At 36.2% G+C, this 27,578-nt stretch overlaps 1 protein-coding gene across 1 annotated transcript in view; it reads right to left on the reverse strand.

The window, feature by feature from the left end:
• The window catches only part of MACROD2 (mono-ADP ribosylhydrolase 2), a gene marked incomplete at its 3' end in the record, with an annotated part of 479,088 nt that overhangs the window by 48,821 nt on the left and 402,689 nt on the right, over positions 1 to 27,578 (reverse strand). The window lies entirely within an intron of this gene.

The raw sequence follows: 27,578 nt of genomic DNA on the forward strand, positions 1-27,578 counted from the left end.
CCTCCCTGGATCCCCTATCTGGTCCTCAGGATTCACATATTATTGGCCCATTCAGAGTGGAGTTCAGTTACTGCCTAGACACAGTCCTTTATTAGCATCTGAAGGCCATTTTAGCCAGCCTTTCATTTTCAGATACCTCAGGTAGGCTTCAGATACCAGCTATATGTGTTCCCCAAAGGCCAGAAGAGTCAAACACCTCCCTGAGCAGGAGATAATATAATAGGTAGCAAATAACAGCACATGCTGTTTTCCAAAGGAAGCATCTTAACAAAATCCTCTCTAATCTCTAACAAGTTGATCCTTTTTAATATCTTTGGTAGAAAATGGAATCCAGTAGTTGAATATTTATTTCCTTTGAAAATCTGCATCTTGGTGTCTTACAACTGGCATCCAATGTCTACTGTATCTTGGTGGCTCGGATTAAACTAAAAACAGTAACATTCTGTTGCATTAGTATAAAATTTACAGCCTTCGATTCCTTCAAAGTATCACTAACAGCTGGTATTATACAAGTATATCAATTGTTTATAGCTATTATCTCTGCCTTTTTTTTAAGTAAGGGAGTTCATAACGTTTACTGTATCATTTGCAGTGTTGTTTGGTGAAACATTTTTTAATTAGGAGAGTTAAGAACTGTGAAAAGTACCCACAATGAAATGCTCTGACAGAATTTTTACACAAACAGGGCTATGCTTCTTCACTCTACCCTTTATCTCCAAGTTGTTACTCTATCTGGGTGCAGTGGTCTATAACTGAGAGGTTTTGAACTGTTGTGGTAGGAAATTGAGTACATAAATGTGGAAGTGAAATCAGCAAATGAAGTGAGGCCATCTGAAGTGGGAGTAGGGATGCCAAGGTTCCCCTCCAGGTTTATCCTGGCTCCTTGAAAAGGAATATGATGTGGAATTTTTCTTGAACTCCCTTCAAAACTTGAGAGGCAATATAGTTTTCCTGTGAGGTAGATGGACTCAGAGATCAGAGAGGCTGGTTAAATCTTGGCTTCAGCACTTAATAGATGGTAGCACTAAACACATTAACTTTTCCTTGCCTCAATTTTCTCACCTATAAAATGGTGATAATAACAGTCCTACCTTAAAAGTGTGTAAGAATTAAAAAATATAATCAGTGAAAAGCAGAAAACACTATTGTTATTATATTTATTATTGTTGTTATTATTATTATTCTGTCCAATGCTAAGCAAAAAAAAAAAAAAAAAAGGATCACTATTTCAGAGATGTATGGATAAGGAGTGTAGGAGAGAAAGGAAAGCAATGCAAAATGTGGCAGAGACTCATTTGGTCACCCTCAAACTCGCCTCATCTTCTTCCTGGGCACATAGATGAATCATACCACCAAGCCTTGCCAGGATTTAGTAGAATTATTGAGCAAATTCTACATAAGAGAATATGACTGGAAGTGATATACGTTCATGGGCCTCTTGCATAAAGATTTCCTGTAATAATCCTCTATGCATTTTCCCTCTTCTGTGGTAAACTTGTATGATGGTAGGTTTGTATGATAAAAGAAGGCACTTGGAAGCCAGTGATTAGAAACACCCATTTTGGACTTTATATAACTGAGTGGGGGAGGGGAGAAGTCTGTGGTGTTAAGCCAGTGAGATTTGGGGAGTTATCTGTTACAGCAAGTAGTGTAACATTATACAGATATACTTTAACTTTTGTCCCTAGAGTTTTCCTTAGGATGATTTTAATCAAATATATAAGTAATATAATAAAGAAAAGAAATGGGAAAATTTGTCTTTTCCATTCTTTTTTCCCAAGCTATATGTCAAAGAACAGTAGTAGAGAAAACAGCATATTATGCTACATAATAACTGAAGGGAAGGGGAAATGAGGGTCTGAGCACAAAAAACACACAAAATGGGGAATGAAGAAGACATGTTAATTACCTTGAGGGAGAAAGAAACTAGGAATAATAGTACAATGAAGAAAAATTTCATCATTATACCAAATTTCTATAAAGACAACGTATATATTAAAGGCTTATACTGTAGACTTAGTAGGGAAATTATGTAAAAAGAGATGACTTTAGAAATTATCCATCATACATTCAAGAAATATTTATTGTGTGCTTATTTTACACCAGGTATTCTTCTAGATGTAGGCAATATGTAGAAAACAAAACAGACAAAAATCCCTGTCCCATGGAGCTCACATCATAGTACAACACACGGAAATGTGTATGGTTAAAGCAGAATAAGCCAGAGAGATAGTGGTAGGAGACAAAGTCAGAAAGGGAATGGGGAGGCATATGACACAGGTCCTTAAAAGGATCTGAACGTTTACTTTGAGTGAAATGGAAGCCATCAAAGGATTTTCAACAGAAAAGTGACATGATCTAACTTAAAACTTTAACAAGATCACTTTGCCTGCTATCTTGAAACAAACTGAGGGGGTCAAGAGTAGAAGGAGATAGTTAAGGGGCTATTTCAATAATCCAGGAGAGATGAGATGATGGTTTGGCCCTGGGTAGTGGTGACTGGGGTGGTAAGTGAAACCGCAGATAAGGGGGGACTACTGTATTTCAATACAGATTGTAATTAAATTTGTGAAACTGAATGAGATCACGAGGAGAGTGAATGTAGTTAGAAGAGAGGCCCAAAGACTATTCCTTGGATGCTCCAGTATTTAGAGGCTGGACAGAAGAAGAAGAACCAACAGAGACAGGTAAGCTCAAAGTGAAAATAAAAACCAGGTGAATGTGGTGTCTTAGGAAACAAGTAAAGAACGTTTCAAGGAGAGAGTGTGTCAAATGTTGCTGCTCAGTCAGGTAAAATGAGGACTGAAAAGTAACTACTTAATTTAACAATTGCAAAGATTCGGAGACATGAGGATACACTCATTTTAAATAACTCTCCTGGAGAAAAGTAAATTTCTGATGATAGTATTCCCTTTTAGCAGCATCTTAAATTATTTTACTTAAATCTTTTGTTATACTTTTATTTTACTGTACCCCCTTATTATATTGTTCTGTTTTTCAGTTTTTATGTACTTTTTGAATAACACTGATACTAATTATAAATCATATGAAACATAGTTTTTAGATAAAGTAGTGCAATTTGGCTGGTAAATGCTTCAACTAAATTATTATAAATGATAAATTAAAATTAAACTGTCTCATTATATGAACAAAAGATTTATGGCACAGTAGTCCCTACCATCAATGAGAATAGACTATGTGCTAAGCACTGTGTTGAGTGCTTTAAATGCATTATTTTCTTCAGTCCAGACAGTAATACTATAAGGCAGGTCCTACAATTATTCCCATTTTATAGGTAAGGAGACGAGGGAAAAGAAATTAAGTCAGCTGCCAATTTATTCAGCTAGCAAGTGGCTGAACCATGATTCAGATTCAGTTTGTTTCCATGCTACCCAAACATAACCACTATACAATGCACTTACTAATACTTCCCCTATCTTAACTAAATTGATTAGACATCCCCCCCATAACTCATTCACTTTGGTATTTATTAATAGTAAGATAATGAGCACAGATCATATGCTTTATACCCTCTTCATTTAACCTCATATGAAGAATTTTCTACCATCTTTAGCCTGGCCTCTGCCCTACTCTTTCATTTTTTTTTAATATATATATATTTTTTTAAATTTCTGAGAGAGACAGCATGAACAGGGGAAGGTCAGAGAGAGAGGGAGACACAGAATCTGAAAGAGGCTCCAAGCTCTGAGCTAGCTATCAGCACAGAGCCTGACACGGGGCTCAAACCCACGAACCGTGAGATCATGACCTGAGCCAAAGTTGGAAGCTTAACCGACTGAGTCACCCAAGTGCCCCTCATTTTCATCACTTCATCCTTAAGAGGGAATAATGCCAAACCTGAGGGGCCACAATACCAGTATGTGGAGTCTTTAGTGGAAGGATCAATATCACCTTGACCAATGTAGGTCTCATTCTTGACTACTGTGCCATTGCTTATGGGGAGATAGGGAACCTGGGACACACTTCAGCCTTGAGGGCCAAGCAAGGCCAGGCTGAAGTCTTAGGACATACAGAGTAGACTGCTTAGGTGTGGCCCTCTGCTCTATCAGAGCAAGAATGTCAGGGATTTGAGTGGAAGTTCCAGCAGGAACCCAGTGTGAAGGCAACTGATATTTACTGTTCACTCTCTTTTCAGAGAAGATTTCAAACTGAAAGAAAAAGAGGAGGGAAAGAGGGTGGAACAGTAAAAGAAGCTTGTGTGATTCCAGTAAATGTCTCCATATTTTTCAGTTTGGCTTCAAAATAACTGGCTCTGCAGCTTAAAACTTACAGGAAAAAATCACTGGAAAGGCAAAGAAAATAAATTTTTTATAAAATCTTAAGATAATGAAATGGATCAAAATAAAAATACTCCTTTGCTTATTTAATTTTACCTATTAATTAAGCATAATATATATTTTTTCAAATTTTACAAAGCATCTTATTTCTTTTTTTTATTTTTTTTATTTTTTTTACAAATAGTTTATTGTCAAATTAGTTTCCACATAACACTCACTGCTCATCCCCACAAGTGTCCTCCTCCATGCCCATTCCCCCTCCCCCCCACATCCATCAGTCCTCAGTTTTTGTCAGCATTCAAGAGTCTCTCATGGTTTGCCTCTCTCCCTTTCCCCCACCATTTCCGCCCTTCTTCTCCCCCTTGTTCCTCCGTCAAGTTCCTCCTAATCCTCCTATACGTGCAAACATATGATATTTGTCCTTCTCTGCCTGACTTATATCGCTCAGCATAACACCCTCAAGGTCCATCCATGTTGCTACACATGGCCAGATGTCATTTTTTCTCATTGCCATGTAGAGGACAGCATTTTATTTCTAATGCCTTTTACTCCTTCAGATTTCTGATGTGTGAGTTTCTAGTTCATCCAATGTTTTTAAAGGTCACTCTTTTTTCAAATTCAGACATTACTATTGACAATATAACAGAGCACCCTCAGTGATAATGGCAACTGAAAGTAGGCAGGGACTTATTAGTTCTTCATTTTTAATAGTTCTGCATCTTAAGTCTTCTTGAGGCATAACAGTAACTAAAAAGGCAATCAGCCAGAAGACATTTCCAGGTCATATGAGCATCAGAAAGTATCCTAGAAATCTCTGTAGACAGTTCCTACAGACCAAACTGATCTAGATAATGCATAATATCTCTGTTCATGAAAGAGTGATGTTCTGACTCAAAGTCTTATCAATGGAAGGTCTTTACTGGAATTTCCGAGACTATAGGCATTAGAGATGAGTTTTTGATAGAGATTAGTTTTAGATTGCTTTTACCATTTTGGACTACACAGGTGTATCAGTTATTTACTGCTATGTAACAACACCCTGAACTTTGGTTTAAAACAAAACCCATTAATTTTTACTCAAGAATCTATAGATTAGCAATTCTGTAGCTAGGCAGTTATTTGTCGGTCTTGCCTGGGGCCACTCATGAAGATGCAGCTGTCAGGAAATGCTGATTGTCAACTAAGGCACTTCTGTTCCCTTCTACTTGACCTCTATTCCTCATATAGGATATATTGAGCTTTTTAAAAGTTTATTTATTAATTTTTAAGAGAGAGAGAGAATCCCAAGCAGGTTTTGTAATGTCCACATGGAGCCCAATGTGGGGCTCAGTCTCAAGAACTGTGAGATCATGACCTGAACCAAAATCAAGAGTCAGACACTCAACCAACTAAGCCACCCAGGTGCCCAAGCTATTTTACATAATAATCTCAGAGCAGAATTCCAAAATTGAAGTTTCAAGGTCTCTTTAGGGTTAGCCTTAGAAGTCACATGAAATTACTTCTATCACATTCAGTTAGTCGAAGAAAATTCAAGAGATGGAAAGATGCAAATAATGCACATGTTCCCAGGTGAGACAGAATTTCTCATCTCAAGTACTTTCTGGTCAGGAGAGAAGTGTTTTATTGTTCAGGTTGTGCCCTGCCCAAAGGTGTATGGCTAAGGTGGTAAATGCTGGGCTCTCTTTATCAAGCTATGTACTTGTTACACACATGCCCCCAGAGAAAGGAACATCTTCTAATCTGCATAAATTAATAGAGGCAGTTTTATCTATGAGCTTTGGATGTGGTCCTCTAGTCATTCTCTGGACTTCCTAGATGCTCATTGGGAGCCTGAAGTTTCCACGGTATCAGTGCCCTCTGGAGCCTCTGAAACAGCTGTCATGACTTCAGCAATGACCCTTTACCAGGCTAACCTTGTGACAAAGTAACTCAGGTGCAGGATGCTCATTAATCATGGCTCTTACACAAACTTCTCATTCTCACTCTGTTCCCATATAGAAGATCAGGTGCTTTCCTTTGCCTTGAATTATGTAAAGCTAACACAGATCTTATATCACTCTTCTCTCAATTTATGATAATTTCTATTGAATAATTACTATAAGCCAGACAGTGTTGTACATGTATTACCTGCATTACCTCATTTAACCCTCACAACAGCCTATAATATAGGAATAATTATTATTATTATCAATGATGAATCTTGGGTTCAAAAAGAACTAGAAACCAATTCCAGAAGTTTGGTGCTAAAGCCCCTGTACTAGCATCTGTACTATCTTCAACACTTCCCTTGCCTACAGGATAAAGTTCAAATCCCTCAACTGAGGCAAGTCTACCAATATTCACAGAAATGAATTATAGGACATCACACTATTGTGGCTTCTCCTTTGGAATGTTGAGAGCAAGACCTCTAGGACCTGACTCCAGACTCCTTTCCCCCACTCTCCCTTATCAATACTCCTTACCTCTTGAAAACTCCCATTAATTCCTATCGCCGTGACCTTCCCATGCTGCCCTCTCAAACTGAAAGCATTTCTTCACCCACTGTCACTTAATAAATTTGAAAAACTAGCATTTATTCAGTTCTTTCTATGTGTGAGGGACTGTTCTGTTTTCAATGATTTAACAAATTCAACCCTCACAATGACTCTATTAGTAAATAATACTACCTTTATTTTACTGATGAAAAAACTGAGGCATGAAGAGATAAAATATTCTACTCAAAGTTCCACAGCTGTAAATAGCAGAACCTACATTCAAGGACTGGAAGATGGGTTCTGGAGCCTGTGACCTTAATCCACACTCAACACCTTTCTCAACAGCTTATATATGTAGTTCCTAGAAATACATACTTTCAAATAATACTACTGGATTAAAAATCTCATTTATCAGTGACTCAATATAATTTTTAGAAAAGATAAATTAATAGAATATTTTTGAAATGGCCCCAAACTTCCCAAAAATAGTTTCATTAAAATATAGAGTATTATAATTCAAAGCAAAATTCATTTACGTGAATACCATTATTACTCATTGCTTACATTCTATGACTTCAGTTTTCAAATTGATAAAGTAAAGAGAGAATTGACAAATTGAGAGAGAAGAGATGCATATAAAAATATTTAATGGGGGAGCTTTTTTAAAACATGGTGAATTGCTGGATATGCAATATAAAAGAATAAAAAAAAGTTAAGGATGAAATCCAATCAAAGAGAGTAGCTTGTGAGAAACAGTAGAAAGCTTAGAAAACATCACCACTTATTTTTCTTTTATAAAAATATGTGCTTTATGTAGACAATTATTCCAAGACATGTCACTAAAATATCATACATAATAGCTTTTAAAATTTGAGCCATTAATTATGCTTTCTATTTATTATGTGGCTGTAATTTTAAACCTTTGTTCCTGCCAAACTGAAATTTCCATGTGTCTCAATTAAAAGTTATTTTGCATGATATGAAATTCTATTGTATGTCCTGGATATGTGTTTAAAGCAATAATACTAAAAATAAAAATCAAGCAATATTAATGACTAAGATTTACTAAGTGCTTACTTTGAGCTAGGTATATTCCTAAGTGCTTTACAGGAATTGTGTCCTGAAAGTGATACAGCCTTGTAAGTCTTTTCATTATTATTTTGTTTTTCACAGATGATGACACCAAGTTAGTTAAATTGGCAAAGAAGGATTCAATCCCAAACAGCTTCCTGAGACATAGCAAGGTCACTCATCCAAGCAATCTTGCTCCTGGTAGTTGCCCAGCCTATAGCTGACTAAATTTAAGTCCTCTTTAAGTATCCACTACATGATAGTATCTACTGTGTTAAGTGCTGAGAAAACAGAAGCTGAAAAGATGTGGCCTCTCCTTTTAAGGAATCCGGTATTCCATAGTGGGAACATGTGGAAGTGTACTATCACAACACTGTGTGACGGTTAATAATAGGGTAATGATGATGAAGCACCAAGTGGTTAGGCATACAGTAGGTATTCAATCAGAGTTAATAAGAATAACAGCATATACACAGTTTAGAGTCAGCAGGGAAGAAAGCATAACTAAGTCCTTTAGAAAAGAAGGAAGCAAGGGGAGATTTTACAGAACCAGAAGTTAGTTCGAAATCAGCTTCATGATAATAGATGGTGCATTGTTTATATTTATTTTAAGTGGTATTAATACAATATTAATAAAGGAAATCAGGGTCATCATTTTATCACTTTCTTACTTACCCTGGGGGTTTATAATCACACTATTAGGGCTCTGTGTCACTTGTCAACAGAAAATTATAAATTTAACCAGACTTTTGGCACTTTGTTTTTTCTTTTGCTCTAGCACATGGGTAAAACATCTGAGATGTAGTCTGGCAATGAATGAACCAGAAATTATTATTAAGAATTCTTCGTGTTCTGGATTCTATAATACTATCACTTTTGGCAGCTTAATTACAAGTTTAAAATGATGTCTATAACTTTAGGAAGTGCACTGATGTACTTTATTTTAAGTAATACATGTTTTAGACCAAAGGATAATTTTGTTTCTCGCCTAACTAGAATGTAAAACCATGAGAGTAAAGATCTGCTTACCACTCTCACTCTAGGACCTATATGGTGGCCAACACATAGAAGTACTCAATATCCATTTTTGAATAAAAAAAATTAAAGTAGTATATCATACCTCTACTATGAATAAAAACACTGAATGAAGGGATCATTCTCATACTGAGTTGAATGGTGTAGTGGACTGAATGAGCTATATATCCATATCCTAATCCCTGGAACCTTGAATGTGAGGTTAACTGGAAAAAGGGTATTTGCAGATATAATTTAGTTGAGATCTTGAGATGACATCATCCTGGACTATCTGGGTGGACCCTAAATCTAATGGGAATTGTCCTTAGACATATAGAGAACAACACACATACAGAGAAGACCATGTAAAGATGGAGGCAGAAATTTGAGTTACACAACCACAAATCAAGAAGCTGGAAGAAGCAGGGAAGGACTCTTCCCTAGAGTGTTTGGAGGAATGGCAAACACCTGCCAAAACCTTGAGTTCAGACTTCAGTCCTCCTGAACTATGAGAGAGTAGATTTCTGTTGTTTTATTTAGGCCATCAAGTTTTTGTGGTATTTTATTGTGACCATCATAGGAAATCAATACTTATCAAGAGATCATCTGTAGAAGAAGTCCTCTGTATGTAGTTTGTAGCTGATTTAATTGAAAAAGTATTGAGAACTTACACTCACAGTCCCTGATGTATAATAGGCAAATTAGAAAAGACAATTTGCACTCACTGGTGGTCCTTATAAAAGTAGTTTCAGTAGAGTGATGGGGATGAGAAAAAAAGAAAGGGAAAGGAAAAAGAACACTTAAAGATATTTAAGTCTGAACAACTATTTCAAAAAGTTTTGCTAAAAAGTTGTAAAGAAGATACAAATGAAAAAGGAAAAATAATAGGATATCTATATGCTATAGCACAAGCCAATAGAAAAGGGAAAACTGATGATTCAGAAGAGAAGGAAGAACCATAGAGTAATGTCCTTGATTCAGTTTAGGTTGTTAATGAGACTGATATCATTCCTGCCTTTGGGGAGTTTACAATAAAGTCAAGATGAGAGACTTTATTTTTATCCCCAGCTTTATTGATGCATAATTGACAAATAACAATTGTATATACTGAAGGTATGCAGCATGATGGTTTGATTGTATACACACTGTAAAATGATTACCACACTCAAGGTAATTAACACATCCATTATCTAACATAGTTATCATTTTCTTTCTTATTTGGCATGGTAAGAACCTTAAGATGTACTCTCTTAGTAAATTTCAAGTATAATACAGTATTATTAACCATAACTACCATGTTATGCATTGGATCTTCAGAACTTATTCATCTTATAAGTACCCTCAGACCAACATCTCCCCATTTTTCCCATCCCCCAGTCCCTGGTAACCATTGTTCTACCCTTTGGTTCTATAAAATTTACTTTTTTATAGGTTCTGTGTTTAATCAGGATCATAAAATATTTGTCTTTCTTTGGCTTATTTTACTTACATAATGTCCTCCAAGTTATCACAAATGACAGGATTTCCTTCCTTTTTAAGGCTGAATAATATACATATGCAATGGAATATTATTCAGCCATTAAAAATGACATTTTATTTATCCATTCATCCATCAATGAACACTTAAGTTGTTTCCATATCTTGGCTATTGTGAATAATACTGCAATGGACAAGAGATAAGAAACTTTAAACCAATCATTGCAAGTGGATTGAATGCCAGGAAAGAAGGTAAAAGTGCAGTTAGAGTGCATAAGAGAAGAACGTAACCCTGTGAAAAAGGATGATGCTGGATATAGTGATCAGTGAATCTTTTTCTAAAGAACCAATATCTAAGTTGAGTTAAAAATGACAGAAAGTCTTAAATATAAAAATGGAAATATACAGAAGGTTCAAAATAATTTCAGTTTGCCTGATCTGATTGGGTAACTCCTTGCATTTATTTCCCATTTACACTTTGGCCTTTTTTTTTTTTTTCCTCTTTGCTTTGCAAGTAATGTCAAATAGATGCAGAATAGCATTATAGAATTTGAGGACTTAAATTAGAAGTTCCATTACTTTCACCTAATTCAATCGCAATTTATTTGCTTTATTTGTAACTTACTGGCAATAAAAACATAATGAATAAAACTAAGATCAACCATTCATGACATTTTAAATATTTAGAAAAATCCTTAAATTGCCTATAACTTCTAGATGTGTGTGTGTGCCTTCAGTGATACATGACAATGGGCAAAGGAATTGTAATATTCTCTGCCACAATATTATATTAACTACGTATGTAAGCTATTTTCATAGATAAAGCTACAATAGAACAAAAAAATCACTTGATGAATTTCTCTATTTTAAATCTGCTGGGAACTGCTTTCCCAGGTTGCAAAAAATGTTGCTCTGTCAAATCACACACAACCAAATCAATCCTCCAGACGCTCCTGCAGAATGCTAACAAATTTCTTGATGAGAGAATATTTTTTTTCCCATTTCATTGCACTGCTGCCATACACTAGTTGCTAAAATTTCCCATTTGCAGCCATCTTGCCTGAAGAGGAAACTGAACAAAAGAAGATGGTTGCTTTCTTCAGTGAAAAATGACCAACTTTCTATTGATAGTGAACACTGAATTTTATTACTGTGACATCATTCTGCAATTCTTTTTATGTTAAAGTAATTTGGTTGCTTTCTAAATCATATTTGGGACCCCTGGGTGGCTCAGTTGGTTAAGCGTCTGACTTCGACTCAGGTCATGATCTAACGGTATGTGGGTTTGAGCTCTGCATCAGGCTCTGTGCTGACAGTTCAGAGCCTGGAGCCTGCTTTGGATTCTGTGTCTCCCTCTCTCTCTGTTCCTCCCCTGATTGCTCTCTCTCTCTCTCTCTCAAAAATAAACATTAAAAAATTAAAATAAAATAAAATAAAAATCACATATTTGTTTTGTTTGACAAATCTTATCATTTTCTTAATATAAGAAAGTCTAGTTTTTCTTTTTACTTTCTGTATTATCTGTCACATTAGAAAGTTAAATATTTGCTAGAAAAAAATTTAAACTTTGTATTTATTCTTTTAATAAAATAACTTCAAAGAAATTGTCTGAAGACCTGCTTATTACATGTTCATTACTGGTTATGCATAGTGTATGTCTCAGTCACCTGAGGCTTTGTTATCGATGTGCTTTATGTCTTTTTCACTAATGTATCTGCATTCACTGCTATTTATTATGCTTATTTAATCTCCTTCATTAAGACCATAAAATCATAAATTTCCTTAAAGGCAGGTAGAACTGTCTACTGCCTGTTCTGTTTAAGAACATAAACTGGTTCTGAATTTCTCTAACTAGAAAATCTTCCCTACACATCGATTGCACCACACTTACTAAAAATTCAATACATGTGAAGCACTTAGACCAGTTGTAAGCGCATAATGAGTGTTCAACTGACATTAGCTGTTGCTATCATCGTCCTCATCATCCTTCTTGTCATCCTCATCATCATCATTTACCCAGTCATATTATTAGAAAACACATTTCTATGACCATAAATTTGTATGCATCAAATATTCAATCTCTATCTTGAAAGAGAAGACTTGTACCCTGAAGCAAATTCTTCCAAGTTATACCTGATTAATAATAAGTAAAATATATCAACTTAATCTGGCCACTAGAGGGTCATTTACTATCCACAGGGAATGGTGTCAGACTGCCCAGTCCTAGGTCAAAATTGTGAAAATATTCCAGAAATTTGGAATAGCTGAAGAATAAAAGAGCTCATATTGGCTACTGATGGAGGACTCAGAAAAGGCCTTATACAAAGAGTGCTCCAAATAGACAGCTTTTAACATCTGGGTTTCAATATGTTAAACTCTTCTAAATTATAATAATTCCATAGTTTTTTGTTTTTTGTTTTTTTTAAGAAAAGAGAAACTAAAACTATTGAGCAGACTCTACAAATATAACCTATTTTATAGAATAGTACTTTAGTAAGTTGGGCCTCACATCCTGTCCTCTTCATTCCACATCTCTTACTGAGTAGCTACTAAGTGTTAGGCAGATGCTGCCCTAGGCATTGGATATGTAACAGTGAACAAAACAAAGTACCTCCGTCTCATGGAGCTAGCAAGAACAGACAGATTAATGGATAAATATACAAATAAATAATCCTGTTTAAACAGATCAACATAATCCAAATTTCCTGAAAAGAAGAACTGGGACTAGGAATTTTCCCTTGATATAGATGGCCACCAGGGCTTGATTCTGGCTTTACTCTCCCTCTCTGCTTTAAGAAGTGCTCTAAAGGCAATATTGAACCACTTCAGAGTCTGATAATCAGAATCAGTGAGAACTCAATAGAAAATCACAATAGAGCTTCCCTTAGTGTAGCATGTAAGAAACTTGAGAGTGAGTCAGTGACAGAATTATTGTCTTGGTTCTGTCCAAGTTGATACATATATAACTTTGGCAAATCATTCAATTACTTCAGGTCTGTTTCTCATCTGCAAAAGTAGGCTATTCAAATGGATAAACTTCTAAATTCTCTTCCAACTTAAATGCTATTGTAGGTCTCTCCATTTGTTTTGGCCTTCTAGAATTCCTAATGAAATATATCTAGGAAAACAAGAGGAATATTAATAAACTTCCTTATTTTACCATGTATTATACTTCAGACTGATAACTGAATTTCTTTATTAAGATAATATCTTAATGACATAATGTTACTTATGAGTCCTGTGGAACTCATGTATAGCATTTGTAAGTAATATAACTTAATTTTGCAAAATATATATGCAAGTAAATATTTCTGTGATTTCAGTAGTTTTAAGGACTCTTCTCGCAGCTCATCTCCTTTAAAAGTAAATCTTTTTGACCTTTCTTATCTCTGTGCCACACTGCAGCAAATAGTTTATACTCTGGCATCGAACAAATCTGAGTTTCAATCCCAGTTCTGCCACTTACTGGTTGTATACCTTGTGCCACCTGTTAAGCCCCTCTGTGTCTCCCTGTACATAAAAAAAGGACTTAGCATATAATTACTGCATCAATGCTAGTTGCTCTTCATATTTGTTTCTCAATTGATTGATCTTTACTTCCAACTGCCTACTGAACATCTTTACCTGGATAACCTGCTCTTAATTCAGACTCAGGATTCTCTGTGTCATCATTTAGCATTTCGTACAACTTCCATCAAAGAAAACTCAATATACAATTGCTCAGAGAAGATGAAGTTTATTTGTCTCTTATATAAATAAATTCTGGAAGTGGGCAGTTTGGGGTTGGCATGGTCTCCCTGGGCATAAGAAACTCCTGACATGGCTTGTATCCTCACAGTCACTTCATAGTCCAATATTAGCACCAGACTTCTGTGTTCCATGTAATAGCCAAGAGGAATGAAGACAAGGTAAAGGGACACATCTCCAGATGAGCCAACTTCTCATAATGCTTCAGTCTTCCCTGAAGTCTAACACAGCACTTAGGCTTGCATCTCATCACCCAGAACTTAGTTGCATGGCTACAACCAGCTTCAAAGACAGCTAGGAAATATCTCTGACCTGGTCACTGATGGGCCTGAATAAAATGAGGATTCTGACGCTAAAAAGAAAGGGAGAATGGATATTATTCAGGCAACTGGCAGACTTTTATAAAAGCAAACTGAAGTTATTTTATCTCACTTAAACATTTTCCTCCTCTAGGTTTTCTACTTTGGACAAAGCATTGACACATCCCCAGGCAGCAATTAAAGTGAGTATATTTGCATTATTTTTAACACTCTTCAGTGCCCTGACACCTACATCAAACTAATTACCAAATGTAGCATTTATCATCCTTCTTTTCCACTTCCACTAGTATGACGACCACTCTCAGACTAGAAAGTGGTCTCACAGATGCTCACCATACTTTCATCTCTTCTGATTCTCATCTCTTTTGAAAACTACTGCCAGCCTACAATTTGGAAGATTTCTGATCATGTCACCTCCCTTTGCTAAGTCTTTAGAAAATCTGTAATACTTAAATTAAAGCTGGAAACTCATAGTATATCATGAAGTCCTTTGTGAGCTAACCAATTTTATTGCCCTAGAACCATAAACTCAATATTCCAGTTAAACTGAGGCATTCACTGTTTCTGGACTTAATCTTTATACATTCACTCATGCTATTCTTCCTCCATCTCCACCAAACTGTTTTGAGTCCACCAAATGTAGATGTTGGGATAAGGACTTTAGAGTGTTTTATTTGGGAACTGATCTCAAGAAGTAGGAATAAAGAAATGAGAAAGGTGAAAAGAAAGAAAATGCAATAATGGCTGCATTCATGAGCATGTTACCACTCTAAGCCACTGCACCACAATCCTGTTAGGTGCCCTCTAGAGAACAGAGAGGTCATACCACCAAAAAGTACTCCTGGAAGAGACTGAGGAGGCTGGGGCATTCATCCACTGATGAATTCTCCCACTGAGATTTCTCAACTCCCAAATGAGAGCAGTCCATAGGGGCATTAACTCCTTTACAGTTCCCTGTGGCATCCACAGTATACTCAGACAAGCTCTTCAAGTGCCAGTGAAAACCCTAAGGCTCTGGTATCTGAGGTAGAAAACGATCAGCACACCAGGAACGGTCGATAGTTGCAATTCTGATCAGATGGGCAGAGGATCATAGAGTCTGCTACTATGACCAAACTCCATTTATAGGAATTTAAAAGACCTGCCTAAAGCAACTCCTCCATGAAGCTTTCTCTGATCTCCCAAGCTCTCCCAAAGTATTTGATCGCTACTTGAGCGCTCTCTATGAATCACTTTTTTATTCTTGTGAAGATATTACATCTATCAGACTAAGGTTCTTGAGTATAAGCTTTGTATCCAAGTATAAAATTTTTACCTCACAGTCCCACGAACAAGAAAATAATCAAGCACCATAGACATTTAAAGGCCACAGAAACCATCCTGATTATAAATTTTAAAGGTCTGCCATAGTGTAAAAGAAGTCAGTACATGTACATAAGGAACACTGTAGATATCTTACAATCTTAGAACCTCTACCTCTGGGATTCATTTGAAAGGAAATATTACAGTGAGTTTAAATATCACTAGGTACTTGGTTTAAGCAGTTTGTGAAGGTTAGGCTGAACTCTCAATTCAATAATATAGGCTAAGAAGAGTACTTACATCAGTTTTTAAAGCAATAAATATTATATATTAAAAGGTAACTCCTCACTGCATCACTCTAAATTTGGGAATGAATTTCAGAAACCAGAACAGTATTAGACATTCCTTCAGGGGTTTAGTTACTGCAAGACCAAAATGATCTCATCCAAAAGCATAATATTTATGAGCTAACTCCTAGGCAAAGCTCTGTATAGACTCAGGAGTATATCATGTTATACAATGAAAATTCATTCATTGAATGTGCCTATTCATTCTAGTTAAGCACTAGATGTTTCAGGGACACCAGGGTGGCTCAACTGGGTAAGAGTCTGACTCTTGATTTGGCCTCAGGTCATGATCTCATGGTTCTTGAGATCAAGCCCTTCATCAGGCTCTGTGCTGACCGTGTGGAGCCTGCTTGGGATTTTCTCTCCCCTTCACTCTCTGCCCCACCCTGCTCTCTCCCCAAAATAAATAAATAAACATTAAAAAAAAAAAAAAAAGGGAACTGGATGTTTCACATGCAATTTCAATGACCATATTTTTCTTCACTGTTAAAATACATACACATTCCATTAATTGAATATAAGTACCTAAAGGAAAATTCTAATCAACAACTCTTACTGGCACTATCACTTGATTTCAAAATGATAACAGTGCTACAAATCAACTCTACTACCAATGCTTAATTGCAAAAGATTTATCTTCTTTTAAATAATTTACTTTCACTTTCAAATAAAAATTTAACTTACTAAAAAGACAGGAGTAGTATAAAACTAATAACAGGAAGATGAAATTCTGTGCCAACTGCCTAGTCTGAAAAGCAACCACAGGCTTTTTCATTCTGTGAAACAAGGCAAACTTTGATTTAATCTTCTATTCACTATTCTAAATCCTATAAACTAAGGAAATTCTCTTAAATGCTAGACAAGGTTTCTTTCTATCTGCAAGATAATGCTAAACAGTCACAGTTTGAACATTATTAACCAGCAGTCATATATTTTAATGTTAATGGCATTACTGTCATATAAAATTAGAATTCTATGATTTAATAGGCATATATTTTGAAGACAGTGAAGTTTGGTCTAAAAGAAACAGGTATTATAACACTATTAGCCCATTTTGGTATTTCTCTCCATCTGTATTTCAACTGAAAAAATTGAGTTCTGTCAGTTCACAAAATGGCTGTTTGCTATTTTCTACTATGTTATGTTTGAGATTATATACTACATTGCCTCACATGATAATATTATTTTATTAACATTTTCATTAAGTTGTCAGCCTGAAAGTCTGCTCATCACTATGGGAGAAATTATAATAAGGCTACAAATAAGAAAACAGAAGAGGAGTCAAGATGGCAGAGAAGTAGGAGGACACTGTGCTTCCCTTATCCCTCAAATACATCTGTATTGAGGTCAGATCACTTGGAACACTCAAGAAATCAATCTGCAGAGTGGCAGAAGGATCTCCACAGTTGGAGGGAGACACTTGGTAAGTGTGAGATGCTTGGAAGTGAAGTCAAAGACAGAAAAATGGTAGAGCTGCAGAGGGGAGGGAACCCTTTCCATGGAGAGATAAAAGGAACAGAAAGAGAGAGGGGTTAAGAAAGTGTGGCATCAAGTTAGCACAAGAGGAAAACCTCTCTGGACCACAGACTGGGAAGTGAGTACTGAATGTCCTAGTGTTTTGTTGCTGTTGTTGTTGTTGTTGTTGTTGTTGCTGTTCAAACAGCATTTGGAGATCAAACTGAGGTTTTGGAAGTGCACAACTTCCTCTGGAGTGCAGCTGTGGCACATGCTCCTGGGGAGGTGGGAACTGGCCCTTGAGGGCATAGTGTGGTTTAGGGATCTCCAGGGTGCACTAGGAGAGAACATTCCTCTTCATGGGATACATTTAGAACAGGGCGTATTGCCTACCAAAAGACAAAAGACCCTGCAAGTATCAGCCAAAGGTCATTCATCAGCAGAGTGGAAAGGCTCTACTCTAGAGGAGGGAAGCAGATTCAAGTGGTGTGGGGTCTTTTAAGACTTTGGCTTTCAAATCCCAGCCAAGTGCCAAAGAAAAAACATAGGAGAATTGTGATACAGGGCGAGCTGATTGCCTTAGCTATTCTGAGGGCCACCTGCACAGTCGGGGTTGTGAGATCCCCGGCCGGGGTATAAGAGATTGGAGTGGCGCCATTTTCCCCCCAACACTATCATGGTGGGAATTTGGAGAACACTGCTACCCTCTGTGGAAGCAGTAACCACTTACACCAAGCCCAGCCCCCACCATGCCTGGTAACTGCATTTACTGGGATACGATTAACTCTGAGCCAATGCAGAGGGCCTCTCCTCCAGAAGTGCAGCATAGTCAGCATCCTCCATGTACCAAATGCACTGAAAATCATGCCTCAAAATGATACCTACATTTTTTATCCCTTTTTTCATTCATTTTCTTTTTTTTTTTTTTTTTTTTAGTATCAGACTCATAGTTTCTTGGGTGTTTTGTTTTGGTTCGTTTCATTTTCTCTTTTTTTGGATCAGGACTTTTTATTCTTTTATTTTTCCTTCTTTTTATTGCCTTTCTTTTTCTTTGGATACAGACTTCTAGTTTTTGTGACTCTCTGTTGTTGTTGTTGTTGTTTGTTTGTTCCCTTTCCTTTTCTCTATTTTTGGGATCAGACGTCTCCCCTGCCATTTTTTCAAGGTTTACTTCAACAAACAAATCAAAGCACATCTAGTTAAATATCCGAACAATCCACCACTGCAAGCAAGGTAGAGCTGTGCAGAGGACTGAGCAGTGGAAAAGAGCAGCCAAAACACAACAGCAGAGTGTACACAGCATGCACCTGAAACACTTCCTGAAGTGCCAGGCCCTGGACAGTGTATGACCCCTTTTCAAAACAGCATTACTCACAGGTGCAGGAAACATAACAAGCTTTTAAAACACAAGAAGACAGAAACTTAGTCAAACTGTCAAGAAGAAAGAATTCTCCCCAAAAGAAAGGTCAAGAAGAAATCACAGCCAGAGAATTACTCAAAACTGATACAAGAAATATACATGAAGAATTAGAACTCTAGCTAGTTACAATGAATTTTAAAAAATGCTATAGCTGAGATGCTAAATAAACTAGACAAAGTGACAGAAAGGATTGAAGAAGCAAAGCAAAGAATAGGTCAACTACACGATAAAATTATGGAAAATAATGAAGCTGAAGAAAGAGGGAAAGGAAATTAATACATCATGAGGAGAGAATTAGAAAACTAACTGATTCCATGAAATGAAACAAGATCTGTATCACAGGAGTCCCATAAGAAGAAGAGCAATAGAGGTAGAAGGTTTATTTGAACTAATTATAGCTGAGAACTTCCTTACTCTGGGAAGGAAACAGGCATTCAAGCCCAAAAGGCTTGGAACTTGAGAGCTCCCCTCAAAATCAACAAAAACAGGTCAACACCACAAAATATCATAGTGAAACTTTCAAAATATGAAGATAAAGAGAATTCTAAAAGCAGCAAGGGTCAAAAGGTCCTTAACCTACAAAAGTAGACACATAACATTAACAGAAGACCTGTCTACTGAAACTTGGCAGAACAAAGTGCCAATAAATTATTCAGTATGCTGAATGGGTAAAATATTCACTCAAGATTACTTTATCCAACAAAGCTGTCATTCAAAATAGAAGGTGAGATAGAGTTTCACAGACAAGCGAAAACTAAAGGAGTTTGAGACCACTAACCCAGACTTGCAAGAAATTTTAAGGAGGACTCTCTGAGTGGAGAGGAAAAAACAACAAAAACAACAACAAAGAAACAAATAGAAAACATCACCAGAAACACCAACGCTACAGGAAACACAATGGCATTAAATTCATACCTTTCAATAATTACTGTGAATGTAAATGGACTAAATGCTCCAATCAAAAGATATACAATATCACGATAGAAAAAAAGAAAGAAAGAAAGAAAGAAAAAGAAAGAAAGAAAGAAAGGAAGGAAGAAAGAAAGAAAGAAAGAAAGAAAGATCCAGATATATGCTGCCTACAAGAGACACATTTTAGACCTAAACACACCGGAGATTGAAAATGAAGGGATGGAGAACTATCTATCATGCTAATAGACGTCAAAAGAAAGAGTAGCCATATTTATATCAGACAAACTAGATTATAAAAGACTGTAATAAGAGATGAAGAAGAGCATTATATCATAATTAAGGGGTCTATCCATTAAGATTTTACAATTGTAAACATTTATGTCTCCAGTGTGAAAGCACCAAATATATAAATCAATTAATAAAAAAAAAATATAAAGAAACTCACTGATAATAATAACATAAGAGTAGGAGACTAACACCGCACTTATCTAAGCAGAAAATCAATGAAACAATGGCTCAGATGGACTTAACAGATATATTAAGAACATTTCATCTGAAAGCAGCAGAATACACATTCTTCTATCCTAATATACATGGAGATTACAAAACATCCTACTAAGAATGAATGAGTTAACCAGGAAATTCAAGAAAGATCCCAAACACACAACCTAGACTTACATCTAAAGGAGTTAGAACAGAAAATAAAGACTAAAGCCAGCAAAAGAAGGGAAATAATAAAGATTAGAACAGAAATAATATAGAAATAATAAAACCAAGTGGAACAGGTCAATGAAACTAATAGCTGGTTCTCTGAAAGAATAAACACAAACCTTATCAAAAAGAAGAGAGAAAAGACAAATTCACAAAATCATGAATGAAAGAGGAGACATTACAACCAACACCAAAGATTTATAAACAATTATAAGAGAATACTATGAAAAATTATATGTCAACAAACGGGTAGTCTGGATGAAATGGACAAATTCCTAGAAAAACTAGAAAAACACTACCAAAACTGAAACAGGAAGAAATAGAAAATGTGACTAGGCCTATAACCAGCAAAGAAATTTAATCAGTTACCAAAATCTCCCAACACAGGGAAATCAAGAAGGCAGAGCAGTACAGAGACCCTGAGTTTGTCTCATCCCTGAAATGCAGCAAGATCAGCACCAAACTAGTTTGAACACATACGAAATTGATTTGAGGATTAACATAGCAATTTTCATAACCTGAACCACAGAATTCAGCAAGTATACATTGCAGGGAGCTGAACTGGGGGTGAGAAAAGCCATGGAGGNAAAAAAAAAAAAAAAAAAAAAAAAAAAAAAAAACGACTGTAGACACTCACAGGGGACTGAACAAGAAATCTGTTCCCCAAAACCACTGATGGGAAGAAAGGAGAGGGTTTCAATACCACCAAGATTCTATAAACAGTGGAGTGTGGAGTCTAAAGTTTGAGAGTTCAGTGCCTGGAGATGCTTCTGGAGAAGGGCAGGGAGCAGGATGAATCCCCAAGACCAGGAGGTCTGAGGAGTCCAGGTGCCACATGGGGAGAAGCAGCTCCCCTACATGGAGGGTATTAGGTAGAGGCCATACAGTCTCCCCATAGGCAAAGGTCCCAGTGGATCCTGGAGAGCCAGCCATGTATGCTGGTATTGGGACAAAAACGCCAGAGTGGGGTGAAACCTGGCACCAGTTTTGTGTTGTGGTTTGCCACAATCTCTGAACCTCTGCTGCTGTGCAATCACATGAATGCTTTCTGGGGCAAGCCAGCACTTGGCCATTGCTCAGCAAGACCTTCCCTCAGAGAGTTGGCACAGATCCAAGCCACAGGGGCCTCTAAAGCATAGGACTTTGAAACACAACCCTATCTGAGATAAAACTCTGGAGGGAGGTGCTGCCTGGCAGATGAATGACTTGGACACAGTCAGGATAGAAGTGGGAATGGACCAAGGCCTGAGACAAAAGAGGGCTGTAAAAGCGTGAGGTTCCCGTGTCAGAAACTAAGGAGCTGCATGAAGCCATTTCCACCTCTCCTGCGCAGGAGCATACGGACCACAATGATCCATCCCAGTAAGCTAAGCAATGCCACTAGTGGAGAACAAAGCCATTAAATCAAGTCCCGACCAACTGCACCCTTCAAGCACATCCTCTAGAAAACCAGCACAAGTCATTCCACTTGCTTAGTGTACAGACTATAGAAGACTTCATAGCTGCACTTCTAGGGAACACTGGATGTAACCTTATTTGGGTTTCAATCTGTTTATTGTTTCATGTATATGTTCATTCCATTTGTTTCTGCTTTTGCTTAAATAGTTTTCTTTCTTTCTTTTTTTTTTTTCCCTTGTGTCCTTATTCTTGGATACAGAAAGAGAAAAAAATTCTATTTTTTTACTTTATTTTTTAATTTTTTTATTCTATATCATTTTCTATATTTAAACTTATTCTATTTTATTATATGTATATTTCTTTACTTTTTTTACCTTTTTTTCTTCTTTTTCTTTATTCTAGCAAGACTTTCAACAAGCTAACCAACAGACACCTAGGATCTACCTTCTTTCATTTGATTTTTATTTGTTTTTTAAGTTTTTAATTTTAATTTTTTACTAGATTGAGTTTCTTCTTCCTTCAAAATGACAAAATGAAGGAATTGACCTCAAACGAAAGAAGAGTTAGAAATGACAGCCAGGAGCTTAATCAACACAGATATAAGCAAGATGTCTGAACTAGCATTTAGAACCACAATAATAAGAATAATAGCTCGGGATGAAAAAAGCATAGAATCCCTTTCTATGGAGATAAAAGAAAGAAAAAAAAACAAAACACCCAGACAGGACAAAATTAAAAATGCTATAACCGAGATGTAATCTCTAATGGATGCTGCAACAGCAAGAATGGACGAAGTAGGGCAGAGTATCAGCTATTTAGAAGACAAAATTATGGAGAATAGTGAAGCAGAAAAAAAGAGGGAAACAAAGGCAAAAGAGCATGATACAAGGCTTAGAGAACTCAGTGACTTAATAAAAAGGAGTAGCATCTGAATCATAGGAGTCCCATAAGATGAAGAGAGAGAAAGGGGGGCAAAAAGTTTATGTGAGCAAATTATAAAGGAAAATTTACCTAACCTGGGGAAAAACACAGACATCAAAATCCAAGAACAGAGAACTCCCATTAGATTCAACAAAAACTAACCATCACGAAGGCACCTCATAGCCAAATTCACAAAATAGACAAGGAAAGAATTATGAAAGCAGCAAGAGAAAAAAGTTCTTAACCTATAAGGGAAGACAGATCAAGTTTGCAGCAGACCAATCCATAGAAACGTGGCATGCCAGGAAGGAGTGGCAGGATATATTTAACGTGCTGAAGCAGAAAAATATTCAGCCAAGAATTCTTTAGCCAGCAAGTCTGTCATTCAAAATAGAAGTAAAGATAAAGAGTTTACCAGACAAAAAATGACAACAACAACAACAAAAGCTAAAGGAGTTCGTGACTACTAACTCAGCCTTACAAGAAATTTTAAGGGGATGCCTTTGAGTGGAGAAAACACAAAGCAAAACAAAACAAAAGACCAAAAGCAACAAAGCCTAGAAAGGATCAGAGAGCCTCACCAGAAACACAAACTCAACAGACAACACAATGGTGCTAAATTCATATCTTTCAGTAATCATTCTAAATCTTAATGGACTAAGTGTTCCAATCAAAAGACATAGGGTATCAAAATGGATAAGAAAACAAGACCCATCCATATGCTGCTTACAAAAAAACATATTTTAGACCTAAAGACACCTGTAGATTGAAAGTAAGGGAATGAAGAACCATCTATCATGCTAATGGTCCTCTAAACAAAGCTGCTGTAGCCATTATTATATCAAACTAGATTTTTAAAATAAAGACTGTAAAAAGAGATGAAGAAGGGCATTATATTGTAATTAAGGAGTCTTTCCACCAAAAAGACCTAACAATTGTTAATATTTATGCCTCCAAACTGAAGTTACCCAGATTTATAAATCAATTAATCACAAACACAAAGAAACTCAATAATAATAATACCATAATAGTAGGGGACTTCAACATCCCACTTACTGCAATAGACAGATCATCTAAGCAGAAAATCAACAAAAAAGGAATGGCTCTGAATCACACACTGGACCAGATGGATTTAACAGATACGTTCAGAACATTTCATCCTAAAGCAGCAGAATATACATTCTTCTCAAGTGCACACAGAACGGTCTCCAGAATAGATCACATTCTGGTCACAAGTCAGCCTTCAACAAGTACAAAAAGATCTAGATCATACCTTGCATGTTTTCAGACTATAATGCTATGAAACTCAAAATCTGGAAAGGCCATAAATATGTGTAGATTAAAGAATGTCCTACTAGATAATGAATGGGTTAACCAAAAAATTAAAGAGGAAATTAAAAAGTACATGGAAGCCAAAAAATAAAAACAGGACAACCCAAAACCTCTAGGATGCAGCAAAAGTGGTCATAAGAGGGAAGTATATAGCAATCCAGGCCATTTTAAAGAAGGAAGGTCTCAAATACACAACCTAATCTTATACTTAAAAGAGCTGGAAAAAGAACAGCTAATAAAGCCCCAAACCAGCAGAAGAAGGTAAATAATAAAAATTAGAGAATTCAACAATATTAAAATTAAAAAAAAAAAAAGAAAACAGATCAGTGTCACCAGGAACTGGTTCTTTGAAACAGTTAACACAATTAATAACTCCCCTGGCCAAACTGATCAAAAAGAAAAAGGACCCAAATACATAAAATCAAGAATGAAAGAAAAAAGATCACAACCAACACCACAGAAATACAAAAAATAATAAGAGAATATTGTGAAAGCAGTTACATGCCAACAAATTGGCCAATCTGGAAGAAATGGACAAATTCCTAAAAACATAAACTACCAAAACTGAAACAGGAAGAAGCAGAAAATTTTAACAGACTAATAACCAGTAAAGAAATTGAATCAGTAACCAAAAATCTCCCAACAAACAAGAGTCCAAAGCCGGATGGATCTAGGGGATCTCTGCCAAACATTCAAAGAAGAGTTAATGCCTATTGAAGCAGTTCCGAAAGACAGAAATGGAAGAAAAATTTCCAAACTCATTCTATGAGGCCAGTATTACCTTGATTCCAAAACCAGACAAAGACCCCACTTAAAAGGAGAACTACATGTTCCTGATGAACATGGATGCAAAAATCCTCAACAATATACTACCCAACCAGATCCAACAATACATTAAAGAATCATTCACCACAATCAAGTGGGATTTATTCCTGATGCAGGGCTGGTTCAATATCAGCAAAATGATCAATGTGATACCTAATACTAATAAAAGAAAGGATATTCTTTTTATTTATTATGATCCTCTCAATAGGTGCTGATAAAGCATTTGACAAAATACAGCATCTCTTCTTCCTAAGGCCTCAAAAAAAGTAAGGATAGAAGGATCACACCTCAAGATCATAAAGGCCATATATGAAAGACCCCCCAGCAATATCATCCTCACTGAGGAAAAATTGAGAGCTTTACCCCCAAAGGTCAGGAACATTACAGAGATGTCCACTCACCACTGTTATTCAACATGGTGCTTGAAGTCCTAGCCTCAGTAATCAGACAACAAAAGAAATAAAAGGCATCCAAATTGGCAAGGAGGAAGTCAAATGTTCACTCTTCAAAGGCATGATACTCTATATGGAAAACCCAAAAAACTATTAGAACTAATACATGAATTCAGCAAAGTTGCAGTATATAAAATCAAAGTACAGAAATCAGTTCCATTTCTATATACACCAATAATCAAGTAGCAGAAAGAGAAATCAAGGAATTGATCCCATTCACAATTGCATCAAAACCATAAAATATCTAGGAATAATCCTAACCAAAGAGTAGGAAAATCTATACACTGAAAACTATAGAAACCCTGTGAAAGAAACTGAAGACCACACACACACACACACACACACAAAAGGAAAAACATTCCATATCCATGGGATTAGAAGTATGAATACTGCTAAAACGTTGATACTACCAAAAGTAATCTACATATTCAATGTAATCCTTATCAAAATAATACCAACATTCCTCACAGAGCTAGAACAAACAATCCTAAGAACCAGAAAAGACTCCAACTAGTCAAAGCAAAGCTAAAACAGAAAACCAAAGTTGGAAGCATCACAATTCCAGATATCAAGCTGGATTACAAAGCTGTAATTTTCAAGACGGTATGGTACTGGCACAAAAACAGACGCATAGATCAATGGAACAGAATAGAGAAGCAAGCCAGAAATGGACCCTCAATTCTATGGTCAACTAATCTTTGAGAAAGCAGGAAAGAATACCAATGGAAAAAATACAGTCTCTTCAGCAAACAGTATTTGGAAAACTGGACAGCAACATGCAGAAGAATGAAGGTGGACCACGTTCTTATACCATACACAAAAATAAACTCAAAATAGATGAAAGACAAGATAGGAAACCATCAAAATTCTAGAGAAGAAAATAGGTAACAACCTCTTTGACCTCAGCTGCAGCAACCTCTTACCTGGCAGAGGCAAGGGAAAATGAACTATTGGGACCTCATCAAGATAAAAAGCTTCTGCACAGCAAAGGAAACAGTCAGGAAAACTAAAAGGCAACTGATGGAATGGGAGAAGATATTTGCAAATAACATATTAGATAAAAAGTTAGTATCCAAAATCTATAAAAAACAAATCAAACTCAACACCCAAAAAACAAATTAATCCAGTGAAGAAATGGGCAAAAGACATTGGCTTTAGATATCCAGAAATGGGCAATAGATATCCAGATGGCTAACAGACACATTAAATAATGCTAATTCAGCTATTTGGTAATTCATTATTCTCAAATTGAGACTAAAGAATAAGGTCAATTAAAAAAAAAAAAAGCTACAAGGAGTCAGGGCTTAACTGAGCACTTTTAGCTTTACCATTAAATAACACACATGAAATCAAAGGAACACCAGTCATCTTTCTCAGCTTGCTTTCCAAACCTACATAGAATAAAAAAGGAGAAATCATCCATTACAGGGCAACTCTTCCAAAAGTTGTAACCAAACTAGATGATAGGAGAACTTAACATATGTCATGAGTATACATGTATATATGTAGTATTTGGGGGGTTGAATGAGTTTAGGGAACAGAAAGTATGCACAACAGAAGCAGAAGGAGAAAGTGAGCAGAAGTTCAGAAGAGCTGAAATATGTTGTCTAAGATAAACATTCCTTTTTGGGAACAAGGTGGAAAAGAAAAACAGGAAGAGAAGAAGGAGAGGGAGGAGTATCCAAATAAATGGTGGAAGCAGAAATGGAAGCTAGGCCTTGCTACATCCTAGTGCATGTAACATTATACTGTTTTACTACAACAAAGATTCCAAAATTTCTCCTGAAAGAATTCCAGTTGTCTATTACTGAAGGCAGATTCCATGTGTTACAGCTTGAACACTCCCAAGAAAATTATTTCCTAAATATGATGACCTCCTTAGAATAGAGAATATAAAATTTGCCAACTATTTGTTGGACAACTATTTGTGGAACCATCAAATTCCTAACAAAGATTTTGCTTGGGAATGAACTGAATAACAACGATGTCACACTTTTTTTACATAATAGTTTAGGGAGTAACTTCTCCCAAAGATCCCTCCAACCGTAAATTAGGAGAGTTGAATTACAAGGTCCCAGAAGACCATTTAAACTAAAATATTCA

This window comes from Hyaena hyaena, unplaced genomic scaffold (assembly GCF_003009895.1).
Source record: "Hyaena hyaena isolate Hyena2069 unplaced genomic scaffold, ASM300989v1 scaffold_789, whole genome shotgun sequence".
NCBI classification, from domain to species: domain Eukaryota; kingdom Metazoa; phylum Chordata; class Mammalia; order Carnivora; family Hyaenidae; genus Hyaena; species Hyaena hyaena.